Source organism: Orbicella faveolata, unplaced genomic scaffold (assembly GCF_042242905.1).
Source record: "Orbicella faveolata isolate gen_17 unplaced genomic scaffold, um_ofav_v1 contig_46, whole genome shotgun sequence".
In the NCBI taxonomy this organism is placed as follows: domain Eukaryota; kingdom Metazoa; phylum Cnidaria; class Anthozoa; order Scleractinia; family Merulinidae; genus Orbicella; species Orbicella faveolata.
This window is the reverse complement of record NW_028301576.1, coordinates 13,769,281-13,782,698: the sequence shown is the minus strand read 5'-3', so window position 1 is coordinate 13,782,698 and position 13,418 is coordinate 13,769,281. Positions and strand designations below refer to the sequence as shown.

The 13,418-nt window shown below is 38.1% G+C and overlaps 1 long non-coding RNA gene and 1 pseudogene across 7 annotated transcripts; one reads left to right on the top strand and one right to left on the bottom strand.

The window, feature by feature from the left end:
• Positions 1–2,825: 2,825 nt before the first annotated feature.
• Positions 2,826–12,477, top strand: LOC149098510 (uncharacterized; annotated as a pseudogene). Its single transcript, XR_016203721.1, has 8 exons — positions 2,826–3,141; positions 3,807–3,927; positions 4,159–4,326; positions 4,592–4,641; positions 8,514–8,560; positions 9,009–9,112; positions 10,245–10,301; positions 10,986–12,477. The product of XR_016203721.1 is annotated as an uncharacterized LOC149098510 (transcript).
• LOC149098511 (uncharacterized) lies at positions 6,434–8,323 on the bottom strand. Of its 6 annotated transcripts, none has more exons than XR_016203717.1 (4): positions 8,174–8,323; positions 7,336–7,618; positions 6,797–6,936; positions 6,434–6,538 (listed from the first exon to the last, which is right to left on the bottom strand). It is a non-coding gene; the product is annotated as an uncharacterized LOC149098511 (long non-coding RNA). The 6 variants fall into 6 exon arrangements; XR_016203719.1 differs by lacking the exon at positions 8,174–8,323 and adding an exon at positions 7,871–8,004; XR_016203718.1 differs by lacking the exon at positions 8,174–8,323 and adding an exon at positions 7,766–7,810.
• Positions 12,478–13,418: the final 941 nt, after the last annotated feature.

Below are 13,418 nucleotides of genomic sequence, written 5' to 3'. Positions count from 1 at the left end.
ATTTCTATATCATTTACATTTTTATTTTACTTAAGAGTGATGTTAGCTGGCCCTAGCTGGGTATCTCAATTTGTTTCTCCTAGAAATGTTCAAAGCGAATAGTTTAATAATGTTTCGTTTATTCATTAATAGTTCAGCCTAAGTCCACAGAGAAGAGAAATTATTGATTTTCTTTACACAACAGTTATTGCTCTCCCTCAGCTTCCCCCTTTTTTATCATGTAGAAATACATAGGCAGGTGTTATTTAATAATAAAGACTGACATAAAAACGAGGTTTTGAATTTATCTTGACTCCTAGTCCCCATTGAAGATAAAGAAACTGACCTGGCGAACATGTTAAGTCTCCGATTGGAGTCGAACCCATGACCTCCTGGCCGGATGAACCTCTGAGCTACAGAGAGACTCGTGACGAGCTCATTTAGTTACTAAATTCACGGACTGCAAAGATTATGGCTAAATAATTTCCTTCAGGGAGAAAATTTCGCCTCAGACGGAAACATTTTGTCAGACATTCTATTTTGTTTTGAATTTCAGTAAGTGTGCCATATTTTCAACAAGTGTGATCTTTTTTATGGGCGACACGCTTTGTGAATAACCAATTGTTCTGCCTCCTGCCAGTTGGGATTTCTAACTATGTTACGTTTATTTGAAATATTTTTTCCGTTGTTTCAGTGGCATGCCTGTAGACTAGCTAAGCTTAGTGCTTATATAGGAAAGTGCATGACCATTATAATTACGATTTACAATTAAAAAAGACGACACACCGTTTAAATTTGTAAGACATGTTTCGGATACTCAGTATCCATTTTCAGTTAAAGGGTGTTTACAAGTGAGTAACTTTATTTAACAAATAGATTCCAGTTGCTGTGCGTCTGTTCAGTAATAGATTACAGATGACGTCAAAATGTGGTAAGAACAAATAAGTGGCACACGAGCCGAGGGTGTCACTGATGTTCTTATTACATTTTGACGTCTTCTGTGATCTATTACTGAACAGACGCACGGCAAGACGGAATCTATTTGTTTTATATTATAAAGAAACAACAGAAAGAGCTTTTTTATTTTAAAATCTTTCAACATAACTCAAAAGCCGGCCTTTTCCCACTTTGGCGAACAGGAAAAAAAGCCATTTCACCTAATCTATTGTCTATAAAAAATGAAGCAATCTCATTGGTTGCTATGCGTGGCAAAGAATTACGAATGGTCCAGGAAAATCAGGCCACTGTCAAGCTTGAGTCCAAGATTGAAAACTTACAGCGAAAGCAGAATTGAACTGCGAAATCTACAAGTCTTAAAGAAAATGCTGAAATGTCCAGTCAGTTTTTGTCATCAGAGCAGCCCTGTGAGCCGAAGAGTTTGGATCTTGTCTTGAATATTGCAGGAGTTGATAAAATACGATTGGAAAACTTGCGGTTACGGTCAACACTGGACGCCATTCGATTCGAGTTTTGGATGAAACGAGCGTTAGAGACGGTGGAAATTTATGTCCTCTGTGATTGGTAATTCTCAAATCAGTTTGATATATTGTCGGAGACACCTTATAGCTGGGATACAGTTGGCCGTGAGCTGTAGTGAGCTCTACTTTTCTCGCTTCTGTGCCCTGAAACGGACTGGAACATTCGCGTCGGAAAACAAGGTTAAACTTAAGCTTATGTGTTTATTTAAACTAATGATGTTTTTATGTTTAATTCCTGCAATCAAACTGTGTCAACAATCATTTTGAGACTGAAAATAGTTGAATTTTGTAAATAAAATAATGACATAAACATTTTGCTTATTGGTTTTGTTAAATTGGAGACAAAGCAATGGCTTCTTACCTAAACTAATTTCAAGACCAATTTTGTGTTTGGTTTAGTCTAGCTCGACTGCCGACTGAGACTGCTTGAATACTTTTTCTGAGTCATTTTCTGGAAAACAAACGGCTTTTTCTTTCTTCTTCTAGCCTCTCGTACCTGTTCAATGCCTCGACAAGACGTTTTTGTACCCTATCTTTCCCCAGTCACGTAAAATAGTATCTAAATTTTCAAAACTTTCCGCCATTTTAAATACAGAGGGAAAAGCCTTGAAATGATGACGTCAATCGTGCGTCTCTCCTCTAATAGATCATAGGCGAGAAGCAATCAAAATGCGAGAATAACTTGGGTTATCATATAAATAAGTATAGGTAATCATACAGTTTCGAGTTCAATTTGGAATTAATTTGCACAAGTGAGTTTTTCAAAAAGCTGAAATTGCACGAGCCGCTTCGGCGAGTGTAATTTCAGCTTTATGAAAAACTCACAAGTGCAAATCAACTCCAAATTAAACGAGAAAAACCGTATGATTACTTATTAATAATGTAAACATGAAAAAATTCGCGCGGAGGAAGTGCCGGAAGATCTTTCTTGAAGCCATTTTTTTCTCATTTGAGAAAACTTTTTTCAAAGTTTCAGCTCAAAATTTTCGTCATCATTTTACGTGATATCATTTTCATAGAAAAGTTCCTGTTGTCTTTCTGTCAATCATAATCCAGAATTTCGATGTGTAATTTGCACTGGTGTTACACTTTTTGCACTGTGTTACACTTGAACTGCACTGCTCTTAGCCAATCAGAATCGAGCAATTTTTTCATGTGTATTATTAAGTAGGTAGCAAGTAGGGTATCCGAAACCTGTCTTGCAAATTTAAACGGTGTGTCGTCTTTTTTAATTGTTTGATTTCATTCTTACTGCTACGAAAATTTGGAAAAAAGATTTACATTTTTATCTCTACATTTTACACACTACAAAAACGTAGCAGTTGAATTCATGCTTTTGAACTCGTATGTTTATTTTAGGTCTGATAGCATGCTGCAGCATTACCTGAGTATCCTCGTCATCTTAAACACTGCAAAGCTTCACGAAGCGCTGGAACACTGCTCTGGCTCAACATATTCAGTGTATGGTCATAGCTTGTCCAGTCACGTGAATTCAACAAGAATTTCCTCCAGTCTCTCTGACTGCGTGATGACGTGTCAAAAAGAATTCCGCTGTAAAAGTTTGAACTTCCGTCTGAAGGATAAGTCATGCGACTTAAATGATGCAGACAGATATACTCACCCAGAGGATTATGGACCACAGGAAGGATCCGTGTATATGGACACAAGCGTAAAACACAAAAAGGTCGGAGCCTATATAGGTTTATAAATAATATTAATTAGTAGAATTCTACTAGTATACTAATGCAAATGCTGCAATCTGATTGGCTGAGCTACTCGTATACTATCACCCATTAGAGTGCAGCAGCTGTCGGTCGTCCACGAAATGCGACGTTTTTATCGCTTTTCCGAAGTTTTGGAAGAATGTTTAGATGTAAATGGATAATTAAGTTCCTGAAAAGACTAAAAGAAGGACATGAAACGGATTTATGACTTTAAAAACTTGAAATTATTGAAAAACCGGTGCGCGCGCGTAAACAACCGGAAAAAATTTACCAAGGTCAATTCAATACGTGCGATTTTGTTAAAGGGTAAAGTTCAATAATGCGTCGAAAAATATTTGGAAACCATTATTTGCGTTAATTTAAGTGAGAATTCTACTAAAACAATTAGATTATTCACTCTCGATTTCTATGAGGCGATAGTTGATTCAGCCTTCGTCCTCATCTACTATCACCTCATAGAAACCTCGAGCTCATAATCTGATATCAATATATCAATATCTGCTAATTGTTAATTATAATAACACAAGTAATAGTAACAATAGTAATAATAAAGAGTTACGCTATGCGCCCTACGTGGTTAACGCTTCACATCTGTGCTCAAGATACCGTCTCTTTTTTTCTTTAGAAGGGTGGTTTCAAGTCTTGCGCGGAGATACACCAGGAATTTCCTCAGACCGAAAGTGGTTATTACTGGGTAAATATTGGAAATAGAGAAGCCCAAGTTTATTGTGATATGAAGAGTTATGGTGAGTACATGTTATCATATTAATTCCAGGTCGAAAGTGTAAGCTGTGTATAAACTTAATAGTAGGAAGATCTCACTTCCGAAAACATGTTAAGTCCAGTAGGCGTACAGACGACAAGCATAAACACCGCTTACCTGTCCGCACGACCTCCTGATACGGTTACGTTGTTAGCGGTCTCTTAAACACCAATTTGCAAGGTAACAGTTAACAATGGATTTTCTTAATTGCCAGGTGGCGGCTGGACTTTGGCTGTGAGTATCAGCTCCAAGAATAACGATCATCTTCAAAGAAATGTCAACAACTGCCTTAACTCAATACTGTGTGTGCCTTTTGCTGAGAATAACATTACAGGCCGGAAACTAAGCGACGAGGATATACATAAACTGGCACAAACTGAAGGTAGAGAAACATGGCTACACTACATGTGAGAGAGACTGAAAAATATCTAGAACAGCAAAGCAACCAACAACTAAAGCTCCTCATCTTTAAGGGTAAAGGAGTAACATAAAAATTCGTATTCCCAAAGTCCTCTTTTTACTGAATTCAAGCTGTTTCGCAAACATCACTAAACGACCAATTTCTGGAGGGCTCTAAAATACTGTTTTGACAGATTAGACTTATCATCTCATATGCACTGTAAACCTCAAATATTTATATTTTCTAGGAATATTCAGAGTGGATGTATTGGTTACTCAAGTCATTGTGTTTTACCAGGTATGGAATGAAGTGCTTTTTTGTATTAAGGTTACAGTATACCTTCAGATCGGCAATTTTCTTCAAATTTGGATTTTTGGTTCAAAGTAATGGTCGAAGAGTAATCTCTAATTTCTGAAAACAAAATTGAAAAAACTCAATATTGGCGGAGAAATGGAGGTTTTACGTTACGGCCGGAAGTAAAAGTTCCCTCTTGATTGACAGCCCTGTAACGTGTACGCAATCAACCGAGACTACTTTCGCGGGAATATATGGATACCACGAATTGGCTGGCTACTCAGATCCAAGCATTTTTCGTATTAGATGTAATTCTATTAAGTTATAAGTCAACATGGACCACGGAAAACTCTGTTTACCAGTTTGAAAAAGCGAAGAACGAATGAAAACACATCAATGAGTGAAGAAGCGAAAGTTGGCCTCGCGGATGAAGCTATAGCTATCGTATCAAGCGGGCAAAAAGATCGAGTCAAGAGTAGAGAAAGATTCTGTAAAAATTTGGGAACTCGACAGCTATAACAGCGACGTGTACATTGACTCTTTTGTTGAGTCCAATACCGATGAATCGCCCAACTCATTGAGATCCATTGGAATATTATCCATGCACATTTGCTCCGCCGCGCTTTCTTTTGTTCAGTTTGTTCTCGTCGCCCAGCCACTCTAGCGTTCGTATCCTTTTTCGTCTTCCCCATTTTGCCAGACCAGCTTCAAGAAAAACCGTGCTACAGAAAAATTATCTCTCCGCCTTGAGCGCATTGCGAAACACAAGGGTTTTTTCGAGATTCACGCGTAAATTTCACCGCGAGTTAATGGTAGTAAATTTTCCAAGCGCTGATTGGCTCAGTGATCTGAGAACCCAGTTGAAGGCGTTTGTGGGCGGAGTTTGTTTGCGAAACAAGAGATTTTTCTTAGCGCTGTTTTCTCGAATAAATTTTTTCGCTAGAAGCAGACACTTTAAAGAGTTACAACTCAAAGGGGATTTGTTTGATTGACCTCAAATTTGGACAGTAGCTAGATTAATATATAAAAAACAAAAATCTGTCTGCGAATTGTTTATTTCGAAATATTTTTTCTCCGAGAGCAATTTTTGTACGATCACTTCACATTTTTTAAATCCTATTTTGAAAATGTTCTGTAACTTTTACTGCAATTGAATGTGGCAAAACGCAGAGACGCTTTTTTGGCGCTTTTTGTCTTGAAACCGAGGGAAAAAATAAATTGGCGAAAAACAAAATTCGCTTTGACTTGTAGCTACCAAAAGGTGATTAGGACGTTCGCATTTAGTGGCCGTGAAAAAATCGGCACTTCATTTTATTTCAAAATTTTTAGTATGGTTTGATAGCCAGCTCTATAAGCTTTAATTTGATATAGGGGTTTAGGTATCTACAGCTTAAACCGGACGCGCTACATCGCTTGGACGTGAGACACCCCTGAAGGTATACCAGTCCGGGATCGTTATCAGATTTGATAACCTCGAACAAAACAAACCATTAACCAATCGCTGCACAAGTTTTCGTTCACGTGACATTATTTGGTAGCAACAGTGTATAATTCAATATGGCGGTCGACGGGGCGCTGCGATGAAAGGAGTTACTTTTTTCCCAGCATCACAATGTAATTTCATTTAACTGTAATTGTATGTTTGCTTCACAATAGGTTACTGGATTATGGAATAGAAACAAAGATGTATGGAAGAAAACTGTCTTTGTCCAAAAGCTACAGCGAAAAGTTTCATTTTCAGATAGACACCGTATAATATTTGTTCCGAGTAAAAACACACGAAGGTAGACAACAGTTATTTCGTTCACAAAAGCGTTGTTTATTGATACTAATATGATAGCTTCTATTTTCACTCAGGCTTCATTTTCTTGGTAGTTGGCGAAGCTGGCTGTTCAACAGTCTGTATAAAATATAAACGAAACACTAACAGTAAATACATCTTGAGTTCACAAATTGACACTGAACAAGTTGCTTCTATATTCCAAGCGGAGAGCTGTAACTGAATTTTGTTCAGTTTGCATGAGCGAAGCGTGGTTAGGACCGAAACATCTCCTACTATGATTTATTACTATGAAATGGAAATAACAGTATCGAAACAGTTCGCGACCCTCCCTCTGTCGATTCTCTGTCCAGATATACTGAAGATAGAATAGCTTACCTCGATGGCCATATCCCATCCCACGCCTAATTCCATTTCTGCGATTGCTAATTCAATCCCCTCCGCCGTATTGTACATTTCGTTTCCATCTTTGATGTACTGGAGTTCTCTTTGTCGTTGTGGGCTCGCCTGATATGGTTCTGACACAACAACAAAAATATAGCAGGTATATTTACTTTAATTCGTGATACACCTCCGTTCAGTGGAATGGGTACACGCAACACTTTATGTCGTGAGATGTGACAGTAAACTTGGAAGTCTTGGCATTTTCCGGAAAAAAATTCTTTTAGTTGTAGATCAGTAGTCTATTGTTGTGCATTCGGTGATATGGAAAAACGCTTTTAATGACCGATTCATATAAAAGAAACTATAATTCAAGTAACATGTTTTCGTACCATAGTTCACTCGCTAAATCCAACAATAAGCTTCATTATATAACGACTGTGTGCCAGGAAACTGACCTAGTTTGGCCGGCATTTCCGGAAAATATTTCAGGACCGCGAGTTGTTGAAATTGACTCTAAAATATAGGCAACTTACCCTTTAACGTGATTGCCGATTTTCCCGCAGTCCGAAAGATGTTTTCGTTCCCTGTTTATGAAGTATTGCACCCGGCCTATCTGTCTTCCAGCAACTTCTCTCAAAGTGTAATTTTTCTTAGCGCTCTTGGATACCAGACTGTGGCACGTCTAGAAGTGTCTCGGGTATTTCTCTAATTTCTGGTAAAACACAACGAAGTGCGAACGAGTCTTTGTTTCCAATTTTCAGGAAGGACATGAAAAGGAGTTCCTTCTGGCCCCTTGATTTTGACCTCATGGTAACCCTTCAAAAGAAAATAAACAACTAATGTTAGATTCGCAAGTGGTTTCCCGATCACCTCGACTGCCGTACCATGAATCGAGCGACTCACTAAGAGCTATAATTTTTTCTGAAGGGGCTTAGATAATTTATGTAAGTTACTTTTACGTACCCCTTGATTTTGCCACCAGTAATTCTTAAAGTTGAATGGTGCGTGCTGTCAGGCCTAAAAGGAATGAAAATTTTATGCTGCAAAACTCGACAACAATAAACCTACCCTATGTAATGACCAAGCTATATCCACAAAATCGACATAAATTTGCTATTTTGATTCTATGGGTATCAGCATCCGCCATCTCAATACCTAGGAACATATCGATTACAGCTGTAAATATGGCCGCCGTTACGAACAACACATCGCAAATATAAATACCCCCGTGCACTTTTTTCACAGATCGTGCACAACACTAAAAACACGTTAAATCTCAAAAATATGGCGTGAAGATTAACGACATATTTTTTGTGATTTTCGCAAAAATCTCCAGGTAACTTAAATCTAATGACAAAATGAAAAACATACCTGGTTTGGATGCAAAATTGCAAGCGCTGTTTCACTTTACGAGTAGCATTTTACATCGTTTACGCTGGTCCTCAACCGCCATCTTCAAAACACGTGAGGCTCCTTCTTTTCTGGTAATTATCGAATAGAATTATGGGTAAATTACCCGAGTATAATTGAACAAATAACGAGCAAAGCGAAGTGAATACGAAAATTCCCGGTTTTTGAAATGGCCGCCATGTTGTGACGTCACATGGTTATCAAATCTGATAACGATCCCGGACTGTATACGGTAACCTTAAAATGAACTGTATTAAAACTATGATCCTGTAACAGATTCTTTCTTTATTGTGAATTTAAGATACCAAGTGGACCTGAACAGTTCAACTCTTCTTGTGCCGGACGAAAGTAAGTGCCCTGTTTGTTTGTTTGTTTGTTTTGTATCAGTATATATTGTACGGTTTAATATTGATTGCTGCCGGCAGATCGTTCTCGATTTTGCTATTGCTAGCCGACGTGCCTAAACCTTTTTCATAAGTTGTACTAAAAGGGAGACGAATATATGAAAAAGGTCTACTTTAGTAACAAACATGCAATAAAATAACTGCCTTGAAGGTTTAAGTGCTGGTGATATTTTCAGTTGTAAAAAGAGACGAATAATAACCCGACGAAGATGCATTATGAACTGGGCTATGATGACATTGATCTCGATATCGTAATTTACTGCGTCATTCTGGAAATTCTAAAAACTCTGGGCGGGAGCTGAGTTACTATAAGGTTAACTAAGGCCTTCAGATCTAGAAACGCTTCTATTTGCGTCCCTGTTACAGAGAAATACTTTCCTCATTCATTCCAGTTGTCCACGCATCATCATTTCCCACTCTTATCCGTATGTGTGGGAGACTAACAACTGCACTACTACTGATGTGTGATATCGCATTGACAAGGGATGTCATAGAGGTAAGCAGGGATTATCATGTAATGGTCAGTGTATACTCCTTTTAAATTTCTCTAAATTCAAGCCAAATAAAAACAGTACTGAAAAAGTAAAGGAATTACTTAGCAATAAAGATAGAGACAGTACTGTTGTGCAGTACCTATGGAAAAATCCAGACTTCGGTTTTTTTTGCCTCCGTTATTGTAAGTTGACAAAAAATTGATCGGCTCTAACAGAGGCTTAAGGACGTTTGCGCGAAAATTTTCCACCATTGATTTTTTTCTGAGACTTTTACCACTGTAAGATGATGAGTTAGCTATGTCAGAAATGTGAAAAAATGGGTGGTCACCCGACTTCGTTTTGGAGAGAACATGCCCGGAAGAACCCTAAATATGAAAAAAAAAAAAAAAAAAAAAAAAAAAAAAACGGACTTCGTTAGCGAATAAGGCCACAGTGTCTGTAAGCCCAAAAATATTACAATTAGATCTAGTAAAATATTCTCAGCCTAACATTGCTTAAGTGGACCTATTAAATGAATTTAGTCAACTGGTGAGGTTAATTAAAGAACAAGTTCGCATTTAGCGACCATAGTTTCACGCGCCTTGCAGCCGCAAGATTGCAGGATTCGATGTCCCGCGCACAGAAATCTTGAAATTTCTTGAGCTTCCCACATTGATTTTTAGTTCATTTTTGGACAATGTGGAGATAATTGTAAATAAAATCTGTTTCTGGAAAGAAAAATATGGGTTACCGAACGTCCAAGATCGTTAAATCCAGTCAAAGGTGTAGCAAGGGCCATCTGCCTCATCATTGCTCATTTTATTACTTAGCGCGCACGCTCATGCATGACGTGGCGTGTGAATTTGCGTGTGCGCAGTAAGGATGCGCAGAAACAATTAGCGCGAACGTCCTTAAGGCTCGAATATCCTCGCCTCTGGCGGGCGGTTTGGCTGTAATGAATACAGGTGCAGCCGACTCTTTCAGAGCCCTGGTCGTTTTACACGTGTTTTATTCGTTAGCCATAGCGCTTTGACAATAACACACCCTGTCATTGTGATTTTCTTTAGTAAGGTGTGTGAACACGACCTGACGGGAATTTAATGAACTTTTATGTTACCGCAGCATCCTTGTGACTTAATTGACTTCTGCTTTCAGTATTTGATGGACATGATGATGGGGAGTTTGGCTTTTTGTGGTGGTCATCTGGCTACAGTAAGTAAATAACTTGCCTACCTGGATTAGCGAAATGACAATGACTCATAACATGTATTGAAAAGAACATGTTTTAGTGCCAATACTACAGACATAACTTCGATTTAAAACAAGAAAAACTGACTTCAAGATAGCTATTTACTATAGAGAGATTCTAATATTTACGCGTGTGATGCCGGTTAAACGGGATGTGCAATCATCGGCGCCATTAGAACAAAAATGCTCTATAGATCTCATCCCTTTTAAGAAACGCTCCCTGGCTACTTTCCGCACTACAGACAGCGTCCAACAGATTCTTAATTTGTAAATCAAGCAAGGTATCATGATCGCGTCATTTACTTTAATGTAACTTGAGTATTTTGCTGTAAATTTTGACCTGTAAATTTGGCTCAGCGCAAAGAAAATGCTGACGTTATGAATTTTTGGCAAGGGATAAAGCAACAGCCACTGTAACTTCCAGCATCATAGAGTAAATCAATTCTCTTTTTTAAAAAAATTCTGAAAAAGAAACCTCTGGGAAAGGTGAGAAGAAGGGGTTGGTGGCATTTATCAGGCCCTTTGTACGCCCGCTGGTTAAAAGTGAGGCGGGAAATTTTCGTGAATATCACCGTCGCAATTCTTCAGTCATTTATTAACTCACTGCATTGTACATTAACTCACTGTCTTGAACTCTATCTCAACCAGTGACAAGACGAGCCCTGTATGGTTATCCTTGTCCCGAGGATGGTTCCAATGATAGTCGTGGAATATATCATAACAGTGATGGGATGCTGTATGTCAAGTAAATGAACAAGCGTTTGGAAGAGATGTGTTTTGCAAGTCTACCAGAGTTTTCTTATAAAATAGATAAACCCGGGGAGCACGATTACCTGAAGATTAAATAACACGTAATCATGATTTCGATAACAGTCTAACAAGAGACAATAATTAATAATTAGATTATGAGCTCGAGTTTCCTATGAGGTGAAATAGAAATAGAAATCGAGAGCGAATAATCTAATTGTTTAAGTAGAATTTTAGCTGAAATTTATTTCAAATAACTATTCCAATTATTTCTTGTCTTTGTATTAAACTTTACGCCTTAGAGAATTCGCGCGGACTCAGTGAATTGTCAATTTGGCATTGCGTACGTGTACGCGCTCTTATCAGTTTCTTTCAAAAATATCGAAGTTTTTTAATTCAAGAAACTGTTAACTCCTTCCTTTTAGTCTTCTCGGGAATTTGATTATCCATTTATTTCTAATTTTTTTTCAAAACTTCGCAGAAACGAGAAAACGTTGCAATTTTGTCAAACATACCAAGCCACTGCACACTAATGGCTGATAGTGTGCAATGGCTCACCAATCAGATTACAGCATTTGCATTAGTATACTAGTAGAATTCTACTAACTTACATTAGAGACTACTCAGATTTTCCCAAATCAGTGATTTTATTCTAGTTCTACAATCACCAGTTTTATACACGAAAGACGAAAGTAAGAAGAAGAATTAGGAAGGGAAGGTTATTCATAAGGTAGAGGATATCTTAAATAACTGGAAAAACAAGAGATTAACCTCAATTGGTAAAATTGCAGTTATTGAGGCACAGCTTGTTTTTGTTCTGTTGTCAACAACGTCGTGCTCCAAATAGCTGAAGAAACAAATGATATTCTTTTTAGAGGGGGTCAGTTTCTAAAGAAACTGTGGTGCTGCGTCGGTGGGGAGTATAGCAGGATAATTTGGTTTTATCAATTGTGTTGATACTGTTAATTGTTCACCGTAAAGAGATTCGATTACGGTAGCCAATTCACATTATCAACCCAGTTGATCAAACCAAATTATCTTGATATTCTTTTTAAATTACTTTGGAATAACAAGGGCGACAAAATGAAGTGAACTTAAACAAATATATGTTATTGGCCGGCTTGGAGGTCTGTATAGTGAAAAACTGTGACCGAGGTCACAGTTTTTCACTATATGGACCGACCCTAAGCCGGACAATAACACGTTTATCTTTTTTTCTTGGGGTAAATTGGCTTAGAAGTGGGTTTGTTTTCGCAGCTTTGAAACTGAATTGGCTTACGCGCCGTCTGTAGACTCTGCAAACCATTCGTAAAAAATCTAACGAGCGAAAGGGCGAGTAACTCAGATACTAGACAAAGAAAGATGTATTAAACAACAGATTCATACTGAGCTACTTTATGTTCGTCGCATTTAGTTCACCATTTAAGTTCTCCAAAAGTGTTTTTCCGGTGTGAAATTTCGTGCAAAGTTTGAAGGTGCATTACAAAAACAATTTCTGTCAGTCGTTGCGAATCACTCGAAATCAGACTTTTCTACCGTAAATTGAGTAGCGAGGAAATTCGTGAAGTGTTTTCCCAGAAATTCTCTCAAATACAGCAGCGATCGGAGAGGTAAACTCGACTAAAGTTGACTCATTTTTTACTTAAAACTGTACAGAGAGAGACACGCAGGATTACGCGCCATTACAGCGCCGAGCTACAAACAGCAAGGCTACCAGACGTTTCTTAGGTTATAAATAAACGCAGGTAGCCCAAGTACCCAACGAACGGACAACAAGTAGCCCTGAGTCTAATATCAGTCTAGGCTAGTCTATAATTATCCCTCAACTCAAATATTAAATATTCTGTTATTTCTACACTCACAAATAACCAGCACGAATTTATTTAAGTCCATTGTTTAGTCGCTACAGACCTACGCACCCATAGCACTCTAATTGGTTGCCAGATAGGAGGAACCACAATCTGGAGAGGGGCATTGAGCGGGGGGGGGGGGGGGGGGAGGGAAGGGGAGAGAGAGGGACGATCGCCGTGTTACTGCATTGCTAGGGATTTCTTGTCACCAGGGCAGAAATCGAGGTAAAAAGTAGAGGTGAGGAAAACAATCACAGAATGACACGATAAACAAACGTGATGGATTTGTGGCCAAAATATTGTTTTTGTCGTTGTTGCTCCAATATATACAAATCTAAGTTTCTCTGGAATTCTGTAGGATTTTAAACTTTAGCTAATAATGAGGGACTACTGCCCGTTTTGAGTCTAAATAAATTTTAAACATTTATCCCAGCCTGCATAAGTAAAATTAGGTACGTATAGTACATGCCCAGGTTCGTCTATT